The 15,423-nt window shown below is 49.1% G+C and overlaps 1 protein-coding gene across 1 annotated transcript in view; it reads left to right on the top strand.

Moving 5' to 3' along the window:
* The first annotated feature begins 4,852 nt into the window (after positions 1-4,852).
* LOC140427000 (F-box/LRR-repeat protein 3-like) overlaps positions 4,853-15,423 on the top strand; it is a 30,341-nt gene continuing 19,770 nt past the window's right edge. The window contains exons 1-2 of the mRNA XM_072512369.1: positions 4,853-4,933; positions 11,550-11,615. The gene's annotated coding sequence lies outside the window, so the exon portion shown is untranslated. The remainder of the gene's footprint in view (positions 4,934-11,549; positions 11,616-15,423) is intronic.

The raw sequence follows: 15,423 nt of genomic DNA, 5'->3' as shown, positions 1-15,423 counted from the left end.
CTGGATGACTCTTTTTCCAAAGCTAGAGTGAACTGGAAATAGGATCAGATTTACACTGTATGCCCCCCATCCCCACAGTATAAATCTGATCCTATTTCCAGTTTTGACAGTCATCCAGACTCAAAACATTAGCACCCTTCTCTCTCCACAGATGCTGTCAGACCTGCTGAGATTGTCCAGTATTTTGTGTTTTGGTCCAGTTGACATTCATAGAATCCCTGCAGTGCAGAAGGAGGCCATTCGGCCCATCATGTCTGCACCAGCCCTTGGAAAGGGGCCTACTTAAGCCATATTCACGTTCCATAAGGGTTCCACAGATAACTTTGAAACAAAGTTAACCGAACTCGCCAAAGTGAATGAAAAAGATTCATAAGCTCAAAAAAGGGGAAAAACAGACAATTATTGTGAAACAAAGGCAAATGAAGGTGCTATTTTTCAAACGTTTACTTCCAGGAAGATCATGGTTGATCCCACAGAGTGGGGGAACCCGAGCCCACGGGGTAAATGAACGGAATGAATATTTCCGCCAGAAGGAAGAGACCGCTTCCTCGCCGCCATTGCCTGTGGTGTCGGAACAAAAACTGAGTGTCACAGTCGCCACCTTCCGCCTGGGGACTTGACTGCTCTGCTGTAGCACTATGGGATTGTAGTTTCCGAAACTCCTTTTTGGGAATCAGACTACAGATCCCATCGTGCATCGGGCTTCCCACCGCACTCCTCCAGCCATCGTCATTCTCGACCATGTCTCAAGGGTAGCCATGATGTGGAGATGCCGGCGTTGGACTGGGGTGAGCACAGTACGAAGTCTTACAACACCAGGTTAAAGTCCAACAGGTTTGTTTCGATGTCACTAGCTTTCGGAGCGCTGCTCCTTCCTCAGGTGAATGAAGAGGTCTGTTCCAAAAACACATATATAGACAAATTCAAAGATGCCAAACAATGCTTGGAATGTGAGCATTAGCAGGTGATTAAATCTTTACAGACCCAGAGATGGGGTAAGCCCAGGTTAAAGAGGTGTGAATTGTACCAAGCCAGGACAGTTGGTAGGATTTCGCAGGCCAGATGGTGGAGGATGAATGTAATGCGACATGAATCCCAGGTCCCGGTTGAGGCCGGACTCGTGTGTGCGGAACTTGGCTATAAGTTTCTGCTCGGCGATTCTGCGTTGTCGCGGGTCCTGAAGGCCGCCTTGGAGAACGCTTACCCGGAGATCAGAGGCTGAATGCCCTTGACTGCTGAAGTGTTCCCCGACTGGAAGTGAACATTCCTGCCTGGTGATTGTTGCGCGATGTCCGTTCATTCGTTGTCGCAGCGTCTGCATGGTCTCGCCAATGTACCATGCTTCGGGACATCCTTTCCTGCAGCGTATGAGGTAGACAACGTTGGCCGAGTCGCACGAGTATGTACCGCGTACCTGGTGGGTGGTGTTCTCATGTGTAATAGTGGTATCCATGTCGATGATCTGTCACGTCTTGCAGAGATTGCCATGACAGGGTTGTGTGGTGTCGAGGTCACTGTTCTGAAGACTGGGTAGTTTGCTGCAAACAATGGTTCGTTTGAGGTTGCGCGGTTGTTTGAAGGCAAGTAGTGGGGGTGTGGGGATGACCTTGGCAAGATGTTCATCGTCATCAATGACGTGTTGAAGGCTGTGAAGAAGATGACGTAGTTTCTCCGCTCCGGGGAAGTACTGGACGACGAAGGGTATTCTGTCGGATGTGTCCCATGTTTGTCTTCTGAGGAGGTCGTTCCGGTTTTTCGCTGTGGCGCGTTGGAACTGTCGATCGATGAGTCGAGTGCCATATCCCGTTCGTACGAGGGCATCTTTCAACGTCTGTAGATGTCTGTTACGCTCCTCCTCGTCTGAGCAGATCCTGTGGATACGGAGCGCTTGTCCATAGGGGATGGCTTCTTTAATGTGTTTAGGGTGGAAGCTGGAGAAGTGGAGCATCATGAGGTTATCCGTGGGTTTGCAGTAAAGCGAAGTGCTGAGGTGACCGTCCTTGATGGAGACAAGTGTGTCCAAGAATGCAACTGATTTTGGAGAGTAGTCCATGGTGAGTCTGATGGTTGGATGGAACTTTTTAATGTCATCGTGTAGTCGTTTCAGTGATTCTTCGCCGTGGGTCCAAAGGAAAAAAATGTCATCGATGTATCTGGTGTATAACATCGGTTGAAGGTCCTGTGCGGTGAGTAGGTCCTGTTCAAACTTGTGCATGAAGATGTTGGCGTATTGGGGTGCGAATTTGGTCCCCATGGCTGTTCCGTGTGTCTGGATGAAGAACTTGTTGTCGAAGGTGAAGACGTTGTGATCCAGAATGAAGCGGATGAGTTGCAGAATTGCGTCTGGAGATTGGCAGTTGTCGGTGTTGAGCACTGAGGCTATTGCAGCAATGCCGTCGTCATGGGGGATGCTGGTGTAGAGTGCCGAGACGTCCATTGTGACGAGGAATGTACCTGGTTCAACTGGTCCATGGGTGCTGAGTTTCTGCAGGAAGTCCGTCGTGTCGCGACAGAAGCTGGGTGTACCTTGTACGATGGGTTTCAAGATGCCCTCGATGTAGCCAGAGAGGTTCTCACACATTGCCTGAAACGATAGGGCGGCCTGGTGTGTTGGCCTTATGTATTTTTGGGAGGCAGTAGAGATCTCCAATGCGGGGAGTACGTGGGATGAGAGCACGTAGGGTGCTCTGAAGATCTGGATCCAAGGTCTTGATCAGTCTGTTAAGTTGGCGGATGTGTTCCTTGGTCGGATCTGCGGGTAACTGTCTGTAGTGTTCTTGGTTGTTCAGTTGTCGGTATACTTCTTTGCAGTAGTCCGTTCTGTTCAGTACGACAGTGGCCCCCCCTTTGTCTGCTGGTTTGATGACGATGCTGCGGTTGGTCTTGAGAGCGCGGATGGCATTGCGTTGTGCTTGGGTGACGTTCGGGGCTGTCTTGTGAATGCGACTGATGAATCTGGCATTGACGCGACTCCTGACGGCTTGAGCATACATGTCGAGTCTAGGGCAGCGGCCTTCCGGAGGGGTTCAATTCGACTCTTTCCTCTTCGGTTGCCGCACCGCAGATCTCTCGGTCTGCTTTTCCGGTTCATTGGTAGTCTGCTTGGGTTCGCTGTTGGCCAATACGCCAACATCTTCATGCACAAGTTTGAACAGGACCTACTCACCGCACAGGACCTTCAACCGATGTTATACACCAGATACATCGATGACATTTTTTTCCTTTGGACCCACGGCGAAGAATCACTGAAACGACTACACGATGACATTAAAAAGTTCCATCCAACCATCAGACTCACCATGGACTACTCTCCAAAATCAGTTGCATTCTTGGACACACTTGTCTCCATCAAGGACGGTCACCTCAGCACTTCGCTTTACCGCAAACCCACGGATAACCTCATGATGCTCCACTTCTCCAGCTTCCACCCTAAACACATTAAAGAAGCCATCCCCTATGGACAAGCGCTCCGTATCCACAGGATCTGCTCAGACGAGGAGGAGCGTAACAGACATCTACAGACGTTGAAAGATGCCCTCGTACGAACGGGATATGGCACTCGACTCATCGATCGACAGTTCCAACGCGCCACAGCGAAAAACCGGAACGACCTCCTCAGAAGACAAACATGGGACACATCCGACAGAATACCCTTCATCGTCCAGTACTTCCCCGGAGCGGAGAAACTACGTCATCTTCTTCACAGCCTTCAACACGTCATTGATGACGATGAACATCTTGCCAAGGTCATCCCCACACCCCCACTACTTGCCTTCAAACAACCGCGCAACCTCAAACGAACCATTGTTTGCAGCAAACTACCCAGTCTTCAGAACAGTGACCTCGGCACCACACAACCCTGTCATGGCAATCTCTGCAAGACGTGCCAGATCATCGACATGGATACCACTATTACACGTGAGAACACCACCCACCAGGTACGCGGTACATACTCGTGCGACTCGGCCAACGTTGTCTACCTCATACGCTGCAGGAAAGGATGTCCCGAAGCATGGTACATTGGCGAGACCATGCAGACGCTGCGACAACGAATGAACGGACATCGCGCAACAATCACCAGGCAGGAATGTTCCCTTCCAAGAGGAAGGAGCAGCGCTCCGAAAGCTAGTGACATCGAAACAAACCTGTTGGACTTTAACCTGGTGTTGTAAGACTTCGTACTGTGCCCTTCCAGTCGGGGAACACTTCAGCAGTCAAGGGCATTCAGCCTCTGATCTCCGGGTAAGCGTTCTCCAAGGCGGCCTTCAGGACCCGCGACAACGCAGAATCGCCGAGCAGAAACTTATAGCCAAGTTCCGCACACATGAGTGCGGCCTCAACCGGGACCTGGGATTCATGTCGCATTACATTCATCCCCCACCATCTGGCCTGCGAAATCCTACCAACTGTCCTGGCTTGGTACAATTCACACCTCTTTAACCTGGGGTTACCCCATCTCTGGATCTGTAAAGATTTAATCACCTGCTAATGCTCGCATTCCAAGCATTGTTTGGCATCTTTGAATTTGTCTATATATGTGTTTCTGGAACAGACCTCTTCATTCACCTGAGGAAGGAGCAGCGCTCCGAAAGCTAGTGACATCGAAACAAACCTGTTGGACTTTAACCTGGTGCTGTAAGACTTCGTACTATGTCTCAAAGGTCCCGAGCAGCCAGAGCGTCTCCATTGGATAGTCTATATGCCAATCATTATCGGACAGCCCATTGCACCGGGCTTTCTGCTTTGATTGGTTCTTCGATGATCAGTCGCAATCGTTTTTGTGCCCGCCTGTGAGGCAGGCGGGTTCCAGCTCAGCTCTGATTGTCTAGTCGCCCCGTCAATCAAACTGACTGACGTGCTGGAGGAGGAGGAGCCTGGAAGCAAGTGTTGAATAATCTCAGAAAGGTGGCAAAGTGGCGCAGTAAACAGGACAGTAAGTCGGGAAACAATTTCCTTGATAATTCATCGTAATAATGAACCTGTTTATCGTTGAGGGACGGGGAAGGAGGAGGTGTTGGTGTGATGTATTTGGAAGTGTGTGTGGGACTGGATCGTGGGGCCTGATCATGGGGCCAGGGCCTTGCGTACCTGCAGACCCCCGACCCGGCCGCGGTCGCTTAAAAAACCGAGTCAGACTCCGGGTTGAGAGACTTGAGGTTCCCCCGAAGGGGTCGTTGCGCAGCTGCGAAGCCTATGCGGGCGCTGACGAAGAGACGGTGTTTTTCTCTCTCCCTCGACTGGGTAAGCAGCTATCAACACTGCCAGGGTTGCCATGGTTACTCCGGATGTCAATCATCAGGTTTGTTAGAGGGAAAAGCTCAGTAAAGGTCGAATACTGTCCAGAATCACTAATCCCTCGTGCAAACCATTCTGACGCGCTCGTGCATACATCCCTTCTCCTGACTTAAAGCCTCCGTTGCTTTTTGGGGAGGCGAAACAATTTTAGTCTCCCCATAGCTAGTCATTCCTAAATTATGTGGGTCTGTGAGCTTTCCTGACTGTAGATTACCAGCTGAATAAAATGCCCTGACTATCACACATCACAGTGTTAATGTAAGCCTATATGTGACAATAATAAAGAATATTCCTGTCTACCTTTTCACTTTTAAATGATCTGCTTTTAAGTATTATGATTATGCTCCCCTACTTCCACCTCTCGTTTTGGATTTCCCCACGAAAGGAAATCATTTCTCAGTCTGTATCCTAATGAATCCTTTTATATTTTTATTGACTTCAGTTTATTTTCCCTTTAATGCTTCTAAATTCAGAATTTAAAATCAAACGCATGCAACCTGCCTTCTTCATTTAAAGCATGGTAGCCTTATGGATAACACAATTGCTTCACAGCTCCAGGGTCCCAGGTTCGATTCCGGCTTGGATCACTGTCTGTGCGGAGTCTGCACATCCTCCCCGTGTGTGCGTGGGTTTCCTCCGGGTGTTCCGGTTTCCTCCCACAGTTCAAAGATGTGCAGGTTAGGTGGATTGGCCATGATAAATTGCCCTTACTGTTGGGTGGGGTTACTGGGTTATGGGGATAGAGTGGAGGTGTTGATCTTGGGTAGGGTGCTCTTTCCAAGAGCCGGTGCAGACTCGATGGGCCGAATGGCCTCCTTCTGCACTGTAAATTCTATGATTCTATGAAACCTTTTATAGGTCCTGCTATTATTCTGGTGAACCTATTTGCGTGCCCTCTCCAAGGCAAATATATCTGCCCTGACATTTAATGTCCAAAGCGGAATTCAAATACTGCAGTTAGTGACCAAGGCTCATCTGAAGCACAACGTTTAATATTCGGCTCTGTTGAGGTCATCATTCCATAAGAGTTTTTGATTACATTTTGTACCTGTGCACCAGATTTGCAATTTGAAACTTCATAGACAACCCCCCGGAGTCCAGGATGATTTGCTTCCATATTAAGAATGAGTTCTCAAGTGTTGAGTAGACCAGTGTGTGAACTACAGTCTCTCTCACAGGTGGGGCAGACAGTGATTGGAGGAGTGGGTTAATGGAGTGTCCGGGTTGCCTCGCACACCTTTCGCTGTTAACGCTTGGCTTCAGCACGCTCTTGGCGATGAAACTCCAGGTGTTCAACTCCTTTCCAGGTGGTCTTCCCTCCCCTTTGGGAGGTTTAGGGTCAAGGATTCCCAGGCCTCAGTGGGGATGTTGCACATTTTCAAGGCGGCTTTGAGGGTGTCCTTGAAGCATTTCCTCTGCCCTCATTTGCCGCATCGAAGCTCCGAGTAGGGCACTTATTTTGGGGGTCTTGTGCCAGGCATGTGGGAAATGTGGCCTGCCTAGTGGAGCTGATCGAGTGTGGTTAATGCTTCGATGCTAGGAATGTTGACCTAAATGGGAGCACTGATGTTGGTGTACATATCCGGCCAGTAGATTTGCAGGATCTTGTGAAGGAAGCACTGGTAATACTAATAATAATCTGGTATAATAATAATTATGATAATACTTCTCCAGGGTTTTGAGGTGCCTGCTGTATATAGTTCTCATCTCTGATCCATATCGGAGGGAGGGAATCACTACTGCACTAGACCATGAGCTTAGTGCCGGGTCTGAGGCCCTGGTCTTCAAACCCCCTTTCTCAGGCAACCGAAGACTGCGCTGGCACATTGAAGGCGCAGTTGAACCTCGTTAACGATGTCTGTGTGCCCTTGCTGATGACAGTATGCTACCAAGGTCTGGAAAATGTTTCACGTTGTCCAAGGCCTTGTTGTGGATTTTGATAACCGGGATGCAGTGCTGTGTGGTGGTGGCAGGTTGGTAGAGAACCTTTGTCTTACAGATGTTTAGTTTAAGGCTCATGCTCTTGTGCGCTTCGTTGGAGATGTTGACAGTGGCTTGGAACCTGGCCTCTCCAAGTGTGCGCAGACATAAGGATCGTCTGTTTATTGTTGTTCAAGACAAAGATTGAACAGATTCCTGTTTGTTCTGTAGTTCAGCTCCACTGCAGCGGGAGCTTACTGAGGACGACATGGAGCATTGCAGCAAGGAAGATTGAGAAGAGCATTGGTGCAACAACACAGCCTTGCTTGGCCCCAGTCCAAATGTGAATTTTGTCAGTGGTGGATCTGTTGGTCAGGATCACGACTTGCATGTCAACATGGAAAAGGTGGTGACAAACTTTTAGGGGCAGTCAAAATGGAGGCGGATGCCCCATAATCCCACATGGCTGACACTGTCGATGGTCTTTGTGAGGCCAAAGAAGGCCATGTACAAGTGTTGGTAATATTGCCTGCATTTCTCTAGTTCCTCTGCAGTGAAGATCATGTCCGTTGTGCCCCTTAGTGGGTGGAATCCACATTGGGACTCTGGGGGAGCTCTTTAGCCACAGGGAGAAGTCAATTAAGGAGGACGCTTAATTGGGGCCAACAGCAGTGCTTTTCCACCATATTTTAGTGCTTCGGTGGGGATTCCATCTGCTCCTGATGCTTTTTTGGTTCTTAAGCTGTGTATGGCTTTTTCTACCTCTTGCCACATTGGGATTGTCTTGAAATGGTGGGGGTAAGCATGCTATGGGATGGAGACGAGCACACTTGTGTTGAACACAATCTCAGTTAAGGAGGGCTTTGAAGTGCTCATTAGCAGGTGCTGACTGCCTCTCTATTCTTGATGAGCACCTCTCGGTTATTGGCCAGCCTTGGGTGCTTGGGCTGTAGGTGGTCTTGTCTGCGCTAAAGAAATCTTGCACTTCATGATTGTTTGCTAACTGCTGGATCTCCTGTGCCTTCTCCACCCACCATGTGTTCTTTAGGTTGCAGGTTTTTTTTCTCCTGGACCTGTAGAGCTGCTTTCTTGCTTCCGAGTTGGGTTGCTGTTTCAGGTTCAGAAAAGTGTTGCAGTTGTGGCTCATCAGCTCCTTGATCTCCGGGTCATTCTCATTGAACCAGTCTTGGTGTTTCATGGTCGAGTGACCAAGCTCCTCTTCGCAGGTTCTGATTATGGAGGCTTTGAGGCCAGATCAGGCTGGGTCACTGGGAGTCGTAAGGTTGGCAGTGAGTCACTGGTTGAATAGAGCTTTCTTATCAAGGTCTTTGAGTGCCTCAGCGTTGATTTTACTGTGGCATTGTTTCTGTTGCCTTCACTGTTTTGGGGCTACATTGATGTTGATCATAAGAGCGGATTGGAAGGTGGTCCATCCAGAAGTCGTAGGCTCCTATCATGGCGCAAGTCATACACACGTCCTTGCAGTCCCTGGCTCAGATGATGACGTAATCAAGCAGGTGCCAGTGCTTAGGGTGAGGGTGTTGCCATGAGGCCTTGTAATTGTCTCTGTGACGGAACAAGGTGGTGGTTATGACAAGGCTGTGTTCTAGGCATTTTGCCAGGAACAGGGTACCATTGATGTTGGATTTCCCTACCCTCCCTCTGCAGATTTAACCTCCTCCGAGCCCGGAGTCCTTTCCAACTCTAAAGTTGAAGTCGCCAAGGAGGATCAGCTTGTCTGTCGCCTGTTAGGACTCGGGCCAAGGGATGTTGGAGGCAGGAGTAAAATTCCTCTTGGACCTGTCTGTAGATTTTGATTACTTTTTGTACCTGTGTACCAGATTTGTAATTTGCATATGCAAACAACAAAACTGCTTTGCTCCTCACCTGAGAAAATATTTCTACTTTATTTTTTGTCCAAAATGGCTAACTTACAGCTTGTCTTATTTGGAATTCATTTGGAATTGTTTTGCTCATTCTATTGGTCTTTGTAATTTCCATCTATATAATTTACAGTGAGTACTTTGTAACTTGCTGTAATCGGAAAACTTGGATATACAACTTGTTATTCCATAAGACAGTAAGAAATAGGAGCAGGAGTAGGCCGCTTGGCCCCTTGTGCCAAACAATAATCTAACTTTCTCAGCCTAAAATATACACAAGGACTCTGTTCCGACAGCTCTCTTGTGGCAAAGAGTTCCAAAGACATTGCACCCTTTGGTCACCCCTTTATTCTGAGACTATGCCCTCTCCCATGAGGGAAAACATCCTCTCAGCATTTACCCTGTCAAGAATCCTATATGTTTAAATGAGATCACTTATAAATTCTTATAAATTCCAATGAGTAGAGTCCCAATCTCTTTAACCTTTGCTCATAAGACAATCCATACTGGGATCATCCTAGCAAATGTTCTCTGAACCGCCTTCAATTAAATAATGGATGCGATTCTCTTACCTCGGTGCACTCAAAAGAGAGCACATCGTGGCCACAGAATCCCGGGAGAGCCCTCCAGCGCCACCCAGCTGCCTCCGCGCCTTCGTGGGATTTACCAAACTCCCGTGAGACATTGGAGTCGGAACTCCGCCCAAGAGGGACGGGACCAAACAACGCTCACGGAAATAGGTCTTAAGCCTACTTAAGACCTACCTGCTCAATATCCTTCAATTCTCTGTCCTCCCCAGGGAGGCTGCAGCCGGGCACCGATCAGCACTGGTCCACACAAACGTGGACCAGGTGGAATGGCATCCGGAGATTCTGGATTGTCAGTGTCATCAGGGTAAGTCCAGGGTGGCCCTCTCCCTGGAAAGTGGGCACCTTGGCACTGTCACCATGGCACTGCCAGGGTGGCACTGCCAAGCTGGCTGGAGCAAGCCATGGTGCCAGTGCAAGGATGCCCAGGTGCCAGGAGGCGTGTCCTTGCATTGTGGGGGGGGGGGGGGGGGGGCTGAGGTAGTGTCCATGTGTGTGGGGGGGTGACATTGCATATGGTAGGGGATGTAAGTTCACTTAGAGATCGGGGCACCCTTGTGTAATGTGCCTTTGTAAAGACAGCCTGGAGAGAGATTCAGTGGTATTTGTTGAGGTTAACCTGAGCAGCTCTGTGACACAAGACTGTGCTCTACTGGCTGTTCCCAGGGATGCACACCAAGACAACCATCAACTGCCACTGGAGGATCATCAACTGGGTGAAAGATGCTCTTTAGTCTTCCTGAAACTTGTTGATCTTCAAGTGCAAAGAATGGTCCTTGGGCAAATGTTGCAGACTGGAACATTCCAAAGTCCAGGAATACATGCTGAGGAACGCACTCCAACTTGGGGCCGCCGCTGCCGCCAGAGCACAATCTGAAAAGACCACTTTCAGCCAATGTACACCAAGGGCTGGCAATAGTGCAATATTCCTCAGATGGTGTGCTCAACTTTAACCATATGTTATTCTTTTGTTCATTTACGGGATGTGGGCATTGCTGGTTAGGCCAGCGTTTATTGCCCATTCCTAGTTGCCCTTCAGAAGGTGGTGGTAAGCTGCCTTCTGGAACCGCTGCAGTCCTTGAAATGTAGGTGCACCCACTGTGCTGTTAGGGAGGGAGTACCAGGATTTTGTCCCATCGACAGTGACTAAACGGCGATATATTTCCAAGTCAGGATGGTGAGTGACTTGGAGGGGAACCTCAAGGTGGTGGGGTCCCCAGGTATCTGCTGTTCTTGTTTTCCATTTGGTAGTGGTCGGTAGTTTGGAAGGTGCTATCTAAGGAATCTTGGTGAGTTACTGCAGTGCATCTTGTAGATGGTACACATGGCTGCCACTGTTCATCAGTGGTGGAGGGTTTGAATGTTTGTGGAAGCAGGATCAAGTGGGCTGCTTTGTCCTGGATGGTGTCAAGCTTCTTGAGTGTTATTGGAGCTGCACTGATCCAGACATCTCGTTCATGATATTTGAACCTTTGTCCTCTGCACAACTCGCTTAAGGGAGAGACAATTGCCTATTTTTGTTGGGTCATGGCTTATTTTCGAAGCTTGAGAGAAATTTCTGAATATATCTTAATTAGTGATCCAAAAATTGGATATTTCGATAATGTTGTCCTAATGGATATAGAATTTTTAATACTTGACTCACTGGCAATCTAAATGTAAATATTTTGTAAATGCAGAAGTTTGAAAAGGAACTGAAAAGGGGCGTGTCCCTGTTGCAATATTGCTGGTGGCACTGATTTATAATTTTAGGAATGGGGGTGTGGGGATAGAAATTTATGCTATCTCTGTGACCAGTTATTAATGTTTATAGTTGTTGGGGATGTCATTTCCTGAAATTTCTAACTTTAATCCCTGCTGACAGAATTTTCAAGATGGGCGAAAATCATCCGGAGAAAATTGAAAGCTTCGTCACATAAAGACCCGGGAGGTATTAAGCACTTTAATAACAGTCCACCCTTAAATACAAATGATGTAGTTTCTGATCTTATTAGGTGTTACTAACAGCATGAACCATGGGCGGGATTCTCCGTTTCTGAGACTTAAGTGTTGACTCCGACGCAGGATTCGTGGACTTTCACGACAGCAAAACCGGTGCCGAACCTAGATCGATTCAGCAACTGTGGAGGGGCTAGCATCAGCATCACGTGGATCGCAATCGATTCCAATGAAAAACGGTGTGGGATTTGCCGGGTCTGTGATTAACACTCCGGAGGCTGATAAGCTGCAGCCGCACATAAACACTTCACTCCCCACACACACCATCCCAGCCAACAAGATGGCACTGGTTGTGCTGGAGAGTGCCCATACAGCTGATGGGTCGGCTGGGGCCGCTGGGCACCTTGGGGAGGGGGGTGGCCTGGTGTGTGGGGGGGGGGTGGGGGGGACACCTATACGACCCGTGGCCCTAAGTTCACAGTGGGCAGTGCGCAGCTGCATGGCTGCCTTGCTAACTACGGCAATGATGTTCTGTGCCCGTCCACCCCGACCCCACAGCCCACCTCCTGGCCACCCCCCTCCAACCCTGGCAGAATACCCCTGGCCAGCGGCACAACGGTCAACCAACTATGGCAATGTCGGACACTCCCTCTCTCTCCCTAGCAGCCACGATGCCGGTTTCACAATTTTTAACGGCACAAGTAAACAGCGCGGTCGGGGACTCGGCCCATCGAAGGTGGAGAATCGTGGAGGCCCCGGCGAATACCGGGTCGGGCCTGTTAATGACATACAAACGGTGTTTACTGTGCGTGTGTTCTGGAACGCATTGATGCCACTGTTGAGGTGACGGAGAATTACGATTTGGTGTCAAATCGGCGTCCACTGTGATTTTGGCGTTGGAACCAATTATCCGCCCAATTGAATTTTACGATATTTGCATCAGCAAACGGAGAATCTCGTCCCATATATTTTTGAATATTGAGTTTATTTCACTTCCAAGTACAATTTATACCTGTAGAATTTATTTTTCCTGCTTTATTTCTGACATAAATCCTGGATGGATTGGTTTCGCTGTGGATTTTCATTTATATTACCTTGCATTTTGTTACTTAAATGGCACATTTTCAACAAGTGAAATATATGTACATGTTTGTACATGGATTGAGATTTAAAATTATGGTTTATTTACAGCCTTAATTTTTGCAGAAGGAAAAATTGTTGGAATTCTGCAGATGGTGACTTTCGCATGTCCTATGCTTTGAAATAACGTTTTTACCTTTGGCGTTCTTTTGCTAACCTACTTACTTGAAGTTAATCTGTGCAATTATACTTTGTAATTGCAAGTCAAAGGTAAATTGATGTTCACAACTTTATTTAATGCTTCTTGACATGGTGCTCTTTTTTAGCAGCCGTTTTTGAGTTGAGAAACACCTGCAGATGTTCAGTGAAGATATAAATTTGTCAACTCTGTTTAAAATTTAGAAAAACATTCTAATTTTAGAATAAAGTAATTACTGCAAACCGCATGGCTGCTGAAGGAGTGAAAAATGCACAAATTGCTGACAGTTATAATGATGCTAAACACTTTCATAGCAGTTACAGTGCAGAAGGAGGCCATTCAGCCCATCGAGTCTGCACTGGCCAGGATTACAGGATTTTCTGCTGATAATCTCATTGGTTGCCATCTTTTTATTCTTAAAAGGAATATAAAAACGTATACTGTTATTTATTTCATATTCTAGTGTAAGGTCCACCATGTTGATTCCCTTCTTTCCCCTTTATTTTGTCGTTAACATTTTTGATCCATGGACACTTAATGGACATGCATCTTAAAGTAAAGCAGCAGAGAGAATGAGGGAATCAAGAAGTTGCACCATTGTTTTTGATGCTCGTGGTCAAACAGGTGAACTCAAGACTTTTTGGCACCTGAAAGATGGGGTGGTACTGGGTTTGATTGGTTGGCTGCTGGCCAATAAATTGGGCACAAAGCCGTATTCTGCCCGGTAACAGGAGGTGATTGGATCCTACTCGAGTGGAACGATTTTCAGACACCTCTGCCTGTCTCTCTCTCTCTGCCTGTCTCTCTCTCTCTGCCTGTCTCTCTCTCTCTGCCTGTCTCTCTCTCTCTCTGCCTGTCTCTCTCTCTCTGCCTGTCTCTCTCTCTCTGCCTGTCTCTCTCTCTCTGCCTGTCTCTCTCTCTCTGCCTGTCTCTCTCTCTCTGCCTGCCTCTCTCTCTCTGCCTGTCTCTCTCTCTCTGCCTGTCTCTCTCTCTCTGCCTGTCTCTCTCTCTCTGCCTGTCTCTCTCTCTCTGCCTGTCTCTCTCTCTCTGCCTGTCTCTCTCTCTCTGCCTGTCTCTCTCTCTCTGCCTGTCTCTCTCTCTCTGCCTGTCTCTCTCTCCATGCCTGTCTCTCTCTCTCTGCCTGTCTCTCTCTCTCTGCCTGTCTCTCTCTCTCTGCCTGTCTCTCTCTCTCTGCCTGTCTCTCTCTCTCTGCCTGTCTCTCTCTCTCTGCCTGTCTCTCTCTCTCTGGCCTGTCTCTCTCTGCCCGTCTCTCTCTCTCTGCCCGTCTCTCTCTCTCTCTCTCTCTGCCTGTCTCTCTCTCTCTGCCTGTCTCTCTCTCTCTGCCTGTCTCTCTCTCTCTGCCTGTCTCTCTCTCTCTGCCTGTCTCTCTCTGCCTGTCTCTCTCTCTCTGCCTGTCTCTCTCTCTCTGCCTGTCTCTCACTCTCTGCCTGTCTCTCACTCTCTGCCTGTCTCTCACTCTCTCTCTCGCTGCCTGTCTCTCTCTCTCTCTCTCTCGCTGCCTGTCTCTCTCTCTCTCTCTCACTCGCTGCCTGTCTCTCTCTCTCTCTGCCCGTCTCTCTCTCTCTCTGCCCGTCTCTCTCTCTCTCTCTGCCCGTCTCTCTCTCTCTCTGCCCGTCTCCTCTCTCTCTCTGCCCGTCTCTCTCTCTCTCTGCCCGTCTCTCTCTCTCTCTGCCCGTCTCTCTCTCTCTCTGCCGTCTCTCTCTCTCTCTGCCCGTCTCTCTCTCTCTCTGCCCGTCTCTCTCTCTCTGCCCGTCTCTCTCTCTCTGCCGTCTCTTTCTCTCTGCCCGTCTCTTCTCTCTGCCGTCTCTCTCCTCTCTGCCCGTCTCTCTCTCTCTGCCCGTCTCTCTCTCTTTCTGCCCGTCTCTCTCTCTCTGCCCGTCTCTCTCTCTCTGCCCGTCTCTCTCTCTCTGCCCGTCTCTCTCTCTCTGCCCGTCTCTCTCTCTCTGCCCGTCTCTCTCTCTCTGCCCGTCTCTCTCTCTCTGCCCGTCTCTCTCTCTCTGCCCGTCTCTCTCTCTCTGCCCGTCTCTCTCTCTCTGCCCGTCTCTCTCTCTCTGCCCGTCTCTCTCTCTCTGCCCGTCTCTCTCTCTCTCTGCCCGTCTCTCTCTCTCTCTCTGCCCGTCTCTCTCTCTCTCTGCCCCGTCTCTCTCTCTCTGCCCGTCTCTCTCTCTCTCTGCCCGTCTCTCTCTCTCTCTGCCCGTCTCTCTCTCTCTCTGCCCGTCTCTCTCTCTCTGCCCGTCTCTCTCTCTCTCTGCCCGTCTCTCTCTCTCTCTGCCCGTCTCTCTCTCTCTCTGCCCCGTCTCTCTCTCTCTCTGCCCGTCTCTCTCTCTCTCTGCCCGTCTCTCTCTCTCTCTGGCCGTCTCTCTCTCTCTGCCCGTCTCTCTCTCTCTGCCCGTCTCTCTCTCTCTGCCCGTCTCTCTCTCTCTGCCCGTCTCTCTCTCTCTGCCCGTCTCTCTCTCTCTGCCCGTCTCTCTCTCTCTGCCCGTCTCTCTCTCACTGCCCG

This window comes from Scyliorhinus torazame, chromosome 7 (genome assembly GCF_047496885.1).
Source record: "Scyliorhinus torazame isolate Kashiwa2021f chromosome 7, sScyTor2.1, whole genome shotgun sequence".
NCBI lineage: Eukaryota > Metazoa > Chordata > Chondrichthyes > Carcharhiniformes > Scyliorhinidae > Scyliorhinus > Scyliorhinus torazame.
This window is presented reverse-complemented; position numbering and strand designations above follow the sequence as displayed.